Source organism: Protopterus annectens, unplaced genomic scaffold (assembly GCF_019279795.1).
Source record: "Protopterus annectens isolate FY-2018-M unplaced genomic scaffold, PAN1.0 ctg59459_obj.part0, whole genome shotgun sequence".
NCBI classification, from domain to species: domain Eukaryota; kingdom Metazoa; phylum Chordata; order Ceratodontiformes; family Protopteridae; genus Protopterus; species Protopterus annectens.
The window spans coordinates 1-14548 of record NW_025049363.1 but is presented as its reverse complement, the minus strand read 5'-3'; the positions used below and the strand labels follow the sequence as shown (position 1 = coordinate 14548).

The following is a 14548-nucleotide window of genomic DNA, read 5'->3' as shown; positions in this document are numbered from 1 at the left end:
TACCGCCAAAAAACCTGACATGCTAAACCATGCTCAAATGATTGGAGTGTTAGCTTAAGGAGGAAGTCAAAGATTAGCTACTATAAGCTCATAATACATTTTACCACATTTAAACATTTGTTTTCAATTTCCTTCCAAGCAGAAAACAAGGATGCATATATTAAATGAGTTACCTACCTTTGCCTTTGGTACTTGTCCTTTGAGAGCTTTGGTCTTCGGTCCTGGGGTCCTTTTGCTGCCATTTAGTTATGTAAAATTACCCAAACATCTTGCAAAATGCCACCACCCAAGTCAAATTCAGCTTTGTTGTATCCATCACCATACAACTGCATAAAATGCATGCCAGCCTCAGAGTCAAACATTAGAAACAGTATAAAATGCTACACGGATGCACATGGAAAATAAAACATTTGCAGTGACCTAATATGTGCCTTAGTCCTGACCATAACAGATCAGATGCTGCAAGGTAACATGAAATTTAAGCTAGTGAGCTGTCATGAGACTTCCTGAAGTTTTATTTCTTAAAGCGACACAATAATCAGCATAATTCCAAGCTTAATTCAATTGCAGCTACCTACAGCCAGTTACAGTACAGCCTTTTACCCTATGCCAACACCCAAAGCCAGCACCTCCCTACTTAATTGTAGAAGTCACAGAATTTAACTGATAACTAGACTTCGCCATTCAGTTGCTCCTTATGACCAATCTTGTATTTTTACATTGGTAGAGTCTGCATAAAAATGCACATTTTCAGCTATAGTGACCAATGCATACCAAGTCAAATGACATTGGAAATTAAAACCAATCTTAATTGTGCAGATACAAGTCCATTGTCAAAACAAAAACAGCATGACAAGGCTACGACTTGAACTAGGCTTGCCACCCCTTTGTTTTTTTTCCGGACTATCAGGAAATCAAACTGATTCTCCGGTAGTCCGGAAAACACTGTACAAACTCCGGTATTCTGTTTCAAAAAGGAAACAGACTATCGGAGTTTGTAAATCGGCTGATTTACTATGCTTTTCTTACAGAAAAGCATAGCAAATCAGGCAAAAGCAGGTGGCGGGAGCGAAAAAAGAGGGCGTTCCCGTTGATTGGCTGATTTACTATGCTTTTCTTACAGAAAAGCATAGCAAATCAGCCAAAAGCAGGCGGCGGGAACGAAAAAAGAGGGCGTTCCCGTTGAGTGATGCTGTCGTGACATCACAAAATAGGCGGTATGTTTGCGGGAGAGGGGGTGGGGTGGGCGGGGTTACTGGTGATGCGAGGGGCGTGGCGTGGCTCCGGTTTTAGCCATGAACGAAGGTGGCAACCCTAACTTGAACCAATACACAGTTACATCAGTTTCTATTCCTGAAGTGATCCTCTAGCAAATGCTCAGACAATGTCACTTTAGTACAAGCACCAAATTGTCAAAAAGTTTGAAAAGCTCCCTTACCTTTGGAAGATCTTCAACCCCAGGATTCTTTCACCTGCAGAAGGAAGAAATTCACAATATCTGACCTTGCTGTACAATCTAAGAAAGCTTCCTACCTTTGGTGATCTTCAATCCTGTGGTCACAGGGACTGTCCATGCATCAGCCTTGAGATTTGAAGTTGCTCATGTAGTACACAAAGAAATCACAAATGCGCTGCCGACTCAGCATGTCTAGCCAAATGCGCTGCCGACTCAGCATGTCTAGCCAAATGCGCTGCCGACTCAGCATGTCTAGCCAAATGCGCTGCCGACTCAGCATGTCTAGCCAAATGCACTACCGACTCAGCATGTCTAGCCAAATGCACCACCGACTCTGCATGTCTAGCCAAATGCACCACCGACTCTGCATGTCTAGCCAAATGCACCACCGACTCTGCATGTCTAGCCAAATGCACCACCGACTCTGCATGTCTAGCCAAATGCACCACCGACTCTGCATGTCTAGCCAAATGCACCACCGACTCTGCATGTCTAGCCAAATGCACCACCGACTCTGCATGTCTAGCCAAATGCACCACCGACTCAGCATGTCTAGCCAAATGCACCACCGACTCAGCATGTCTAGCCAAATGCACCACCGACTCAGCATGTCTAGCCAAATGCACTAAAGCTACTTGAATATGAAGCAGTTTAAGTTTGTCCATTTCAAAGTGATCAATGCCTGTTGCAGCACAATGAATCTTAAAATGCATGGTGATGGATTTACAAGAACAAAAAGAAAATTCTCCTACCTTTGAAGTCTTCAACCCCAGGACCCTTTTATTGCTTGCAGACCAATGAGTCTGTGGACAGAAATGGAGCAGAATCACACTGCTGTTATTACAAAGCGGCAACTCAAACATTAGCCATTTTTCTAGAGTAAAGAAAACTGTTGCTCATTCCTTTCTGCCATCTGCTTCAATAAAACTCCACTTACTGTTCAATTATACCAACAGCTATCTAGGAATAGAAGTGCTCCACATCAAGAAGGCAGCAGTTATTTGGGAAACTGGAAACACTGTTGTGCAATAGCCAGGAATGCGTATAGATTCAGCTATGGCAATTAGTAAGCCATAAGGCTAACTGGGAATCTGTCTGCTTAATTCAATATTGCAAGCCCTGTTAAATTTAAAAGAATTCCATATTCCAATTCCTTTTAGTGACCTAGTAGCCTATCCTGTAGTTTCATATTGCAATGACCTCATGTTGCACAGACATGTATTCATTTCCAGCACTATGAAAGTAAACACAATTAGAAAATTTGGAAAGACCTACTAACAGTAACAGCAAGAGCAGATCATAATGATTAGCACAAAATGCAAGATGAAACTTCAACTTGCAACTCAATCTTTGGATTTTACACCTTGTGATCTAGTGGGCATCTAGGTATTGGCATGAGTGGGAAAGCTGGCTGTGGGTACATTTCTGAAAATGTGTCTTTCCAGCTGGGATTCTGAAGGTACTACCCATTTAGTAAAACAGGCTAGGTTGCATTACCTAGGCAGAAGCTAGGTCACATAGGTAGCAAAACAAATGAGTGTCAAGACCTTTGCACTGAGAGGTAAGTTGAGTGTAGACCATGTTGCCTCAGTGTCTGGTCATTGAAGCAAACCTTTGAATATATAGCAAATTGCTACTTATCACAGGTTGAAAACCCAAAATAACATCGTCAGACTGAGTTACATAGGAGTAATCTAAAATTTACACCATTTTTAAATTTCAGACGGAGAGGACTTTGCTCCTTCCCCCAAAAACACCCATTAAAATGGAAAAGTGTGCCTGTGTAGCACTACAAGCCAAACTCCCATTTCAGACTTTGGGATCCGATGCACCATCCCAGTATTTCATGGTTAAAGCATCAGAAACTTACTACACAGATAAACTAAAGGCACCTGAGGCCAGAAGCCAACACTGGCTCCCTTTGGCACTGTGAATGGTAGTTACATTGCCAATTACTGCATAATAAATGCAGCATAGATACTGCAAGTTAATATTTGAGCCATCTTACCTATCAAGTGATAAGGAGCAAGAACAATTGTGTGGCATTGTTTAATTGAAACATGTCAGTGTACCACCCATGTGCAGGGGTCCTCCTAGTATGCTGAATTAGGTAAGGGTGTCCAACTTTACTTGTATTTAGCATTGTGCATTATGGCTACAGCCTTGTTAAAGATTTTACTGCTGCATGGGCATTGCATGCACATCCTCCCCGCAGTAGAGTGGCGTTTGAAAGACATGCGTGAATAGGCATGCCTTCATTGAAGGTTGGGCTGGCACCTCTACACCGTAAAATCAACTGCCAATCATTAGGGAAGGGTGTCCAAAAGACTTGTATTTAGCATTGTGCATTATGGCTACAGCCTTGTTAAAGATTTTACTGCTGCATGGGCATTGCATGCATATTGTCTCCCCAAGCAGAAGCTGTCTGTATACAGACAGAACTAGGATTACTCTATCCAAACTGAAGATTAACAATTGCAGGCTTCATGTGGTTGTGCTGCTTCAGCATTTTACTGAATAGTCTAGCATGAGAATCCAGACCCATTTACTGAATGCAAGCCTTGCATGTGGTCTTCATATCTGCAACTGGGATGTTGTATCCCAAACACAAAGCTCCATTATCTAAGTTGATTTCAAGCAAAAGACCAGTGGAGTCAGATTCAGTTAAAGATGAACGCTTAGTGCTGGTGGGTTTTACTCAGACTATTATTGCAAAATATGTTTTAGAGCAAATTTAATCAGAGCTCATGGACAGCTTTGCAATGGGTGGCAAGGCCCTTGACAGAAAGTAAAAGACTTGTCAAAGCACACATGATGGGGAAGACTATCCAAGCAGAAGTGTTGTACAGGCAAGGGGGCTGGGTTCAGAATTCAGTAGTTACAGATCAAATTAAAGTTGCCCAATGGCAACATAACTAAATTCCTTATTTCTTCAGGGTATTTATAATAAACACAAACTGAGGTATTGTTGGCACCGAGTGACTTTCAGTAGCTTTAGCAGTTTTGCATATTGAGCAAATTAACCAAATAAGAATCTACTCTTCAGATAAAGCAGCAGACCCACTATAGCTACTGTGAATGATCCCACTGCATGCCTGAAACTTGGCTAAACTAATTTCAGGGTACATAGTAAGAATAACCATGTGGGGTTGGGATTTTGTATTTTAATGCAGCTTTAGACCTGCAGTATAACAGATTACAAGGCATTTCATGCCATCCTCTAGTTGTGGTGGGTTTGTGGAACTGAGTGAAAAGCTTTGTTTGAATTTAAACTATTGAAATAGTCTAGGCCTTTAGTACAGAGAAGCAGCGGGATCAGGCCAAAGACTAAAGGAAACAGAGTTAATTTGCCAGAAATGATGCAATTCTATACTGAATGGGTAGCTTTAGTTCTACCTTATGGCTGCCCAACGGTGCTATTTATCATTAAAATTAGTGCAACAGACTTTCCTAGATACAGGAGATAGGTACGACCTGTATGGTAACCTGAGGCAGCCTTAGATATCTTACAAGGGGCAAGAATCACTGCTTAGAGCAAAAAGTGCAATATGGAAAAATGGTAGGTTTGTCCCATTTAGGTGGGGACAGCAGGACCAAATTACACTAGCCACCAATACTGAAATCTCTCCACTATAACACTGTTTAAAGGGAGCAAGCCTTTTGAACCAGATAACCCATAGGCATACTTCAACTGCCCAGTTTGGTTTCATTTTGGTCTGTTCAATTGTGGTTCATTACTATACTAACTGCCTTTGCGCCCAGCCCATTTAAGCCCAGCCAGTATCTTGTGAGAGACAAAACCCTGCACCTTGTACTTGTAAGGCAAACACCTTAATCATTAGGAAATCAATGAGGACTGAAGTCTGAATGATCAGAGTTTAAAACGTTATACCCTTCAGACAAGTCATGCTAATGCAAAACCCTGTTCTAGCAGCTTTAAGTTTAAGAGGAAAAAAAAGTATCCCTATTTCAGCCTCCCCCATTTATGGCTTTGTCCAAATCCCTTGCTCTAAAAGGTTGAGATACACCCCCAGGGACTAGCAGCACAGGAACTTGTCAAGTCTCAAGCCAACGCCAGCTTGTCCATTCTGGGTGATGAATGAATCCCCAACTTTGTCAGATAGATCATATTGAGCTAGACTTGTGTGGATGGTTCAAAGACTGACAAGGTCACCCTAAAGGGAGTTTTCACATAATAGAAAGCGACAAAACCCACCACATTTAACTCCTGATGGTCAGCACTGCTAGGCCAGTAGCCTCTTCAGGTCAGACCCCAAAATTCATCCTTACTCTGATAATTTGGCTTGGATAGCAGGGATCATCCCTCCTTGTCAAGGGTCATTGTATCCTTGGAGACAGAGCCTTGTCATTGTGAAGTCCACACTACCTACCAAGTGCTAATGGAATGGATTTTGGCCAACTCCCTTAATGCTGAACCTCTGCATTCTCATGGTATTATCCCCACTCCCAACAGGTACAAGTTATCTGTAGGGCTCTGGAGAGTCTAAGAAAAGTGGTACTCCCTGAATGGGAGCATTATGGGGCACAAGAGTGAAGGTTAGATTTTCTATTAGGACTAGTATCAAAAGGTAGAATGTTACAAACTTCTCTTGAAGGATCTGTATCTGCAGGTGCCAGTTGACATGCACATGTGTATTCTCTCCATTAACAATAGAAGTACAGCTAAGAGTGCTTGCCCCCTATCACAAGGAGAATGGAAGTACAAGGAAGCATGGTTCCACACAGACATTACTACCAGTGAATGCAGTTAATAACTGGCCTTAGCTGCTTTATTGGGATGGGGTAAATACAGGAAGCTTCTTGGCCTGTTAAGACTAGAGAACCTTCCTCCACAAGATTGATTGCTTTGTGAATTGCAAAGTAGACTGCCTAAACAAAATATGGACCTGTGCAACCATTACCAATTGCCTTCATTGCATGCATTTCAGTACTAGAATAGTTTGGGAATCCAGACCCACTGCTCAGTTTGCACCATCTGTAATGGTTTGAGCAAAATCCAGTTTAGACTTGAGTTCTCCAAACACATCCAAGCAGTAAAATAGCTGCCATGTTTCATATCTACAGGATCTATTTTTGGACCTTTACTCAGTAACCAACTCAGCCTCATATTGTGCAACCCTTAACATTGACTCCACCCTTATTTGCTTAATGCAAAAATATCCCACCTCCATACAGACATGACTTTCACACAAGTTTAATTCTGTAAAGCAATTTCACTACAGTCACTGGACAGTTTTATCAAATTCTTATCTTATGACTGATACAGTAAAATTGAATGCTGTTGGTGAATACTTTAACACAACTTACACAAGAACAAAACTGAAAACTTAAGCATGCATGCTTAAGGTGGCACTGTTACAACAAGAACGTCTAAGGAAAAACTTCAGTATTTAAGGAGTTTCTGCTGCAGGTTTCAGAAAAGCATTTGGTCCCTAAAGAGAGGGACAAGCAAACAGGGATCCACTCACGAGTTTCTGAATAGAGAACAGTTTGGGGATTCAAATGGGCAGTCCTGGAAACTTAATTGGCTGCAATGACTCCTTGCCAAGGGACAGGGGATAACTCTACATCAACTGGAGGGTATGAATATTATAGAATGTCTAAAGTATTGAGTAATGCTTACATAGCCATTGAACAATCATATTTCAATGGTTAAGAAAGTTTAACACACTGATGCATCCTGGCATGCCATTGTATACTTGAAGACTGTTGTACCAAAGTTGAATCACAGCATTGTAGTGTAGCTATGCTCAAATATCCAGAAAAAGGCAAATCAGTCAAGTGCTAGAGTGAGACCAGACCTTTAAGTGTTAAGCACTCCCTGCTCAAGTCAGGTCTTGGGTTAGGCAGTAATCTACCAGGAGGGGCAAGTGACAGGCAGAATCAAGTTTCTCCCCATTTTTCATTCCAATTTGTCCTTTACTGCGTTATGAACATGTTACTAGAAGATGCACATTTACCTGCATTTGGACAGACATCTCTGAATTCAGCCCTGAATTTGTCCAAAACACAGACTAAGATCAAATATAGGAAGCAAACATCGAAATACCTGCCGAGAGGTATGGAAGGAGTGTAAACCTAGCAACACTTGGTATTTCAAGTAAAATTTAGTGCAGAACTTAGTCACCAATCTTAACCTATTAGTTAGGTATGGATGCAAAGACTCGCATATTAAGGTGAATTTCTTGGCATCCATGTCCCAAACAAGAGGACTGGTTATCTACTCAACTGTACACTAGTAGCTTTGAAGTTTAATACACTAAATTGTCTAGATACAATGACCGTTGGGTCCCTCAATATTCACCAATATAAACTAGTTTGCCCAGTTTCAAAATGTCATGGCAAAACAGGAGATTCTGCAGCATGTTTAGAGTTGAACTTCACATACATGCACATTAATTACTACTAGCATGCAGGAAACCCACTTATACAAGTTCTAGTTCTCATCCTTTCCATAAGAGGATTAACAAGGACATTAGGCTTTAAAAACTAGATTACATTTTATCAACTTATTCAGGGAAGTGCCCTATTTAGGGGAATTGTGGTAGTTTAAGATGCTTAAAGTTATGTTGTGCTATGCAACCAAGCTTATTATGGACAAAAAAAATGGGAATATTTATCCCAAATTGGCAGCATACTTTTTGAAGTTTGGTTACAACGCTAAAGGGTGTACTTAACTTGTGAAAGCTGCATGTGAATTTGTCCCACCTTAATCATTTTTATAAGTGATGTTTTAAACAGGAAATTGTTTTGCCACAGGTCTGTACAATAGTTGTGTTCTGTTGCAACAGAAATATTTAAGCAATATTAGGAAGTTAACAATGCAGATGGACAAGCTTGTCTGAAACTCAGTATAAAACTTCATGACGCAAATTAAAACTAACTCATGTAAGCCAGTCTGGATAAAACCAAAGTGAGGTGAAAATGCAAGATTCTGGAGCATTGTTCCTTTTGTGGAATACACTTTGGCTTCATAGATTGGTTAACTGAAGACTGTGGGATTGGCATTTAAGACTTGAGCTCCTCTATACCCTAACAATCAGACTGAGGGTGTTTGAACCCAGGAGAACATGCATACTGATATCTATACTTGCACATTTATAAGAATTCTACACCAAGAAGCAGAAGCCCTAGACTTCAGCTTTTTCAGATCCTATGGTTAGGTGAAGATCAGCAGGAACAACCATTGCTCCAATATCCATTTCATTATTCCTCATGACGGAGGAAGAATCTCCAGCTACAAAATATTATGGGGAGCCTATGAAGCTGTACCCAAGTACCATGGAACCAAACGATGCTCCAAGACCATATCCACTTTAATGAGAAATAAGGTGCAAGTAGACCAAGTGGACAGCACAAATGTCATCTATGGACATCTTAGCAGATAAGGCTGACAAAGTAGGAACTGACCCAAGTAAAGGAGCCTTAAGTGGACAAGGCAACTCCAATACCTTAAACAGTGGAAATGCAGTTTTAAATCCATTTTAGAAATTGTAACTTTGGATACTGCCTGGCCACATCTGTTCAAGGAGAAGGCTACAGACTGAGCAGATTTCTAAAAGAAATAGTCCTGTGCAAATAAAGTCTTAACTGCCCATGTACACCTGAAGTAGGAGATATTCACTTGTTAAAGTTAGGAAAGACAGGTAACTGAATAGCCTGGCTGATATTCAATGGCTTCCTTGGGCATGAAGGATGGATTTGTTTGCAATGCCACCCTGTCCTTATGAAAGGATATGGTGGTTTGGAGGACAAGTCTTGCAATTCAGAGACACTCTTAGCCAAAGTTAGAGCCACAAAAAAGGCAGTCCAAGGAAAATGTAATATCACATGAATGAGCCGTCTCTGGTCTGAGAGACTGTCAGATCAAGGGGAGAAGGATCTTTGACTAGAGGCCCGAGAAGGAAAATGCCTTATGTGGAAGAAAAAGTAGGTTCCCTATCGACAAGAAAATAGGAAATGGCCGCCAATTGTAGTTATGTAGAGAAACTGGCACCTTCTTGATAAAGGGATAAGAATCAGACACTGGTGCTGAGAAAGGGTCAAAATTCCTTTCCACAGCCCAAAAGGAGAAATGATTCCACTTGAGCAAGTTAACAGTTTGAAAGCCTAGAAGAGTTTTCCTGACAAGACAGTCTGGACTGTCTTATGATAGAAAGAGGAGAAACCATGCAGTTAGACAAAGGGATCAAAGGTTCTGCTGTTTTAAGGGGTGAAATGAGATCCAGAATGGGATTTGGTATCCAAGGCAGATTACTGGAGATGTGACCACAGGAAGGGGAGCCACACCTGAAGCCAAAGGGGGCAATGATGATCACTGAACACTTCAATCTGTGGGCTTCCTGCAACACCTTGAGGATCAATGGAAGGGGTGGATATGCACAGAGACCTGTAAGCCAATAATGGAGTAGTGCCCCTTGGAGACTGCCCCTCTGGGGGGTAATAAAGCAAAATACCTGCTGCATTTGTTGAGGATGCAAAGAGATTGGAACAAACTTGGCCTAGTCAGCCAAATCTGAGATGCCACGGATGGCTTGAGGGACTTGTGCAGAGCCAAGATAGACCTGCTGAGTCATCCAATATGTTGGACTTCCTGGGTATGTGAATTGCAAGTATAGATGGGAAGAAATCGCCCATTCCCACTCATGACCTCTGCACAGTGGTTAAGAAAGTGTTCCCCCCGTTTGATGTACCAGACCACTGACATAGCTGTATAAACTGCAACCCCTCCTCTACAAAAAGGCAATCCTGAAAAGCTTACAACATGACTCCTGTCATCTCTAGGACATATATGGGCAACTTCATCTGTGGGAAACAAAGTGCCTTGGACTGTTATACCCTGAAAATGCCCCCACCATAGCAAGAGACATATGTGATCACTGGCTGTGGGAGAGGAAGAGAAAGGTTTGCTTCAGAAAAGATCCACTGAAAGAAGCCACCACTGCAGATAACATCTACAAATGGGTGCTAGCGGGAGTGGCATGGACAAAGGATGGACCACAAGACTGCTAGTGCCCACTGAAGTACTTTGCAATACCTTGCCAGCACTACAAGGATAGCTGACAACAGATCGCAGGGCACTGAGGATAACATGCACCTGCAACAATAGGCCTCCAGGATGGCCTTGACCTGCTGCCTGAGCAAGTCTACTCTGAAGAGGCAAAGTTCATTTTGCAAACAGCACAGACTTCTAAAATATAAATACCACTAGAAAAACTACATTTGTCTAGTATGGATACCATTATTTTATACAAGTAATGTTTAGTGTCTTTTGGACAAACCCACCACTTTCTTAGGTTGCACCGATTCAAACTGTACCCAAGGACACCCATCACTCCATTATTAGCACACCTTGTCTTAAGTCACGTCAATGGCATAAGAATTCCAACACTGGTCCCAGACCATGACTTAACTCAGTTTGCAACCTTATAAAAGCATGCTAAAATGCATCATTTTTACCTGCAGCCAGCTAGGTTATAACTGCTATCCCATATTTACATTGGTTTCCAGGGCAGTTAAGACAGAGGTGGTGAAAAGAAAAGCTGTTAAGCTTGTCTACTTCAGAGCCCATAGAGCTTCCACGCAGCTCCTAACCCCTCTCCCAAAAATCTTTTCACAAGAACTCCACTGAAAAACAGATTTGAGAACAGAACAATTGCAGAGTAAAGTAACATGAGGGATACCTACAGTCCATCCTTGCATGGACTCAGGATGTAAAAACTCAGAGAGGATCTTCTTACCTCAGTAATCTGGAATCCCCTACACCATGCTGAAAGGATGGAAAGGCATTTCATACACCTGAATACTAGTGATTGCAAGTAAAACTCCAAAACATGCCAACTGGCAATATTTGCTATACTAGCTGAATACGGCCTAAAACTTAAATAAATTATTGTAAGGCAGTACATACACTGCCCCCCTCATCCCACCTCACACCTCAAGTGGGCACATTTTTTGAGCTATATTTTATCACCCCCCACACGACGGGTCGTGCAGAAATGGGCGGGGTCAGAGTAATCGACATGCCTAGTGGCTGTGATGTACCATACAAATGACGTATGATCGATTTCCCATGTAGATTTACTGGCGACATCACACTTACAATACTCTTTTTGCCTACAGATTAATATTGCAGTTAGTTTCTGCTTTATGTAACCATAAATATGTAGAATTACAGTTTGACAAAGCTAGCAGTATAAGATATAGTATATAAAGACATAGAAAAAGTTAAAACTTGGGACAAAGTACAGCAAAGTTAAATACAAAAAGCAGCTAAGAAAAAAGACAAATTGACTACTACGAAGTGTTAGCTCGAAGAGTGAACTAGACAAAGAAAGCTAACCAGCACAAACTGTTTGGCAAACAGTACGCCAGCAAAACAAGTCTAAATATTACAAAGACACAAACAAATATATAAAAGCAGAGAAGGGCAACAAACAAATATATAAAAGCAGAGAAGGGCAAAGACGTTAAACACATTTACAAGACGTGCTACAGACACTAAGAAGCAACATCTGACAACTAAATTATTGCACATGACAAAACTTTACAGTAGGTAGTTTTGAGTAACCAAATGATTACCAGAGTAGTACTGTGAGAAAACCCCGAGCCACAACTACCTTTCAGCATGTAGGCTGAAAAGTGTCACTGACCTATAACTGACCTGTATTCATACAATCTAGACGTTTAGTAAGTAGTGGGGTGCGGCCACATCGGGCGAAAAGGGGGGCTGGCCCCCTACATAAAACAAAGGGAAAAAAAGTACATAAATTGTTTAAAAGAGGCATAACGGTGATTAAACAAAAACGCAGGAGCCATCATCACACTAAACCGCGTATTTATTAACTACTTTATAACAAAAGTCACCTGCTGCCGTGTGTTGGGCAGGCCTTGCTACCGGGCATCGCGGGGTAGTGGGGGTTACTGTCTTAAGACACTGCAGAGTTTTTCCAGAATGTCAGCGTCTATTCCTCAACATTTGAGGCTGTCTAGCAAAATACAGACATTACTGTACCAGAGGGATATACATTTGGTTTTCAGACTTATACTTTTAGAAAGTGCATGCCAACAGATCCTGTTGGTCCGATACTCTTAAATTAAAGCGTTACACACAAACTAATAAAATGTAGGTTTAGTTGAATTCTACTTGCCCTTAAAACAAAGTAATGCCTTCTATTTTTAACTCTCCGAACTACATACCAAGACGCTATTAAAACTGTTCAACTAGAGCCAAGTCTAGCATCAAGTCAGTACTTGAAAAACTCGCTTGTGTTAGGTACTTTCTTCAGGGAAGCTTTACATATATAAAGACTACTTCAATCTCTTTTGCTGGGTTAATTGCTTACGGTAACGACATGGGTGTCTTACTCGCTACCTCCACATTTTATTTAAGGGGGAAAAAAGGCTTATTTCAAATAAATTCCCATACCAAATGATAAACGAACCAGAACAATCTGACCGATTTATCAGTAGTTTGCAGCCTGAAGGCAACCCCCAACACAGCTGGATACCACCCCAACACACAAAAATCAGGAAAGCGGAAAAATAGGAAAATACCACAAGTCAGTTTTAGATGAAACTGAGACAGTAGCAGTTTCCTAATCATCCTCGGACTTGGACACTACACCCTGTAAAGGACCAACCTAAACACTCGTTCGCACAAACACGGCGAATCTCTCCAAAGGGAGCCCGGTCTGCCGCGCAACGCGTAACAGCCGTTTCCACAATGTAGACAGCTGTATGCGGGAATTAAAAACAAGTAAACATACTCAGTGAGGGAGAACCTGTCGAGTAGGTCAGAGCAAAGCTCCAAGTCGCACGGAGTACTGCTTTTTAACAGATATATCTGGAGACAGCGAGACCACGGCAAATAGAAAATAATTCAATCACAGCTCAAATTTAACTACAGTTAAAATATAAAAGTCACAAGACATTCTCCCTCGTTTAACAAACATCCCCTAGTATACACCACAACTAATAGTTTACATCAGCATATCCTAAAACCTATACCTTATATTATATTCTTACCTTCCCGAAACGTCTGTCCCAAACACCTTTTTCGACCATTTTAACTTTAATTATAACACACCTTGCTTTATACTAACATCCAACTTAGAACAGCTTAAAAAAGTCTTAAAATTGTTCCCCTAGGCTTTATATATAAAGGCAGAACACAACAGGCAGCCCGGTGTGCTAATTGCTCATTAGAGGGATCACCTGTGAGGTATGAAAGGTATACCATATTAAATGAAAACAGAACTTAACCTAACCTGTCTGTGATAACTGCTAACTTTGGGTATTTAACACATTTGGAATAACTTAATCACATTTAACAGTTTGGTGGGGGGACTCTTTAACAAGTGAAATAGTCACTGCTCTCTTGCTAACAGCATATTTGAAAATCAATAAACTTCACCAGAAATTTCTGTTTTGTATTCAAATGTTATATTTCCCACTAGCTTGATTTATAAAACTATATGCATTTATTGAAAATTACCCCATAAAAACATAAAATTGTGAAAATATATTTTAGAAGAGTGATCCTATTTCTCAGCATGCTGTGTAAAGATATGTGCTGTAGGCATTACTTTAGACAGTTATAAATATTTTATGTTCTATCAACCACAATATATCTAAGAGAAGAAAATATTCAATTGGGTAGATATAGTATGCCTGGCTGTAACTCTGCTCACAATAATCAAAAATCATGTGAACATAAAATTACAAACATTTCAACAGAGGCGCTGTATAGGTTGCTACCAGCAATTGTTAACTCGTATTCTTAAGGTAGCTGAGCTGCAGTTAGCCATAAAACAAAATTAATTAAGTTTGTGTGTATGTATGCATATGTATGTATATGTGTGTGTGTATGTGCAAAATTCATATATATATATTTATATATATATATATATATATATATATATATATATATATATATATATATATATATATATATATATATATACATACATATATATACACACACACACCTATATATGTGTGCCTCTATTGTTGGCATTAAATAGAAGTTAAAGTGGTTGTCAGGCCTCTTCAAGGCTGCATTTTCATCAT

General features: G+C 40.6%; 1 long non-coding RNA gene across 1 annotated transcript; it reads right to left on the bottom strand.

Annotated features, from left to right (window-relative positions):
* Nucleotides 1-16: 16 nt before the first annotated feature.
* LOC122791968 lies at nt 17-13654 on the bottom strand. Its single transcript, XR_006363259.1, has 3 exons — nt 13505-13654; nt 2209-2259; nt 17-235 (listed from the first exon to the last, which is right to left on the bottom strand). It is a non-coding gene; the product is annotated as an uncharacterized LOC122791968 (long non-coding RNA).
* Nucleotides 13655-14548: the final 894 nt, after the last annotated feature.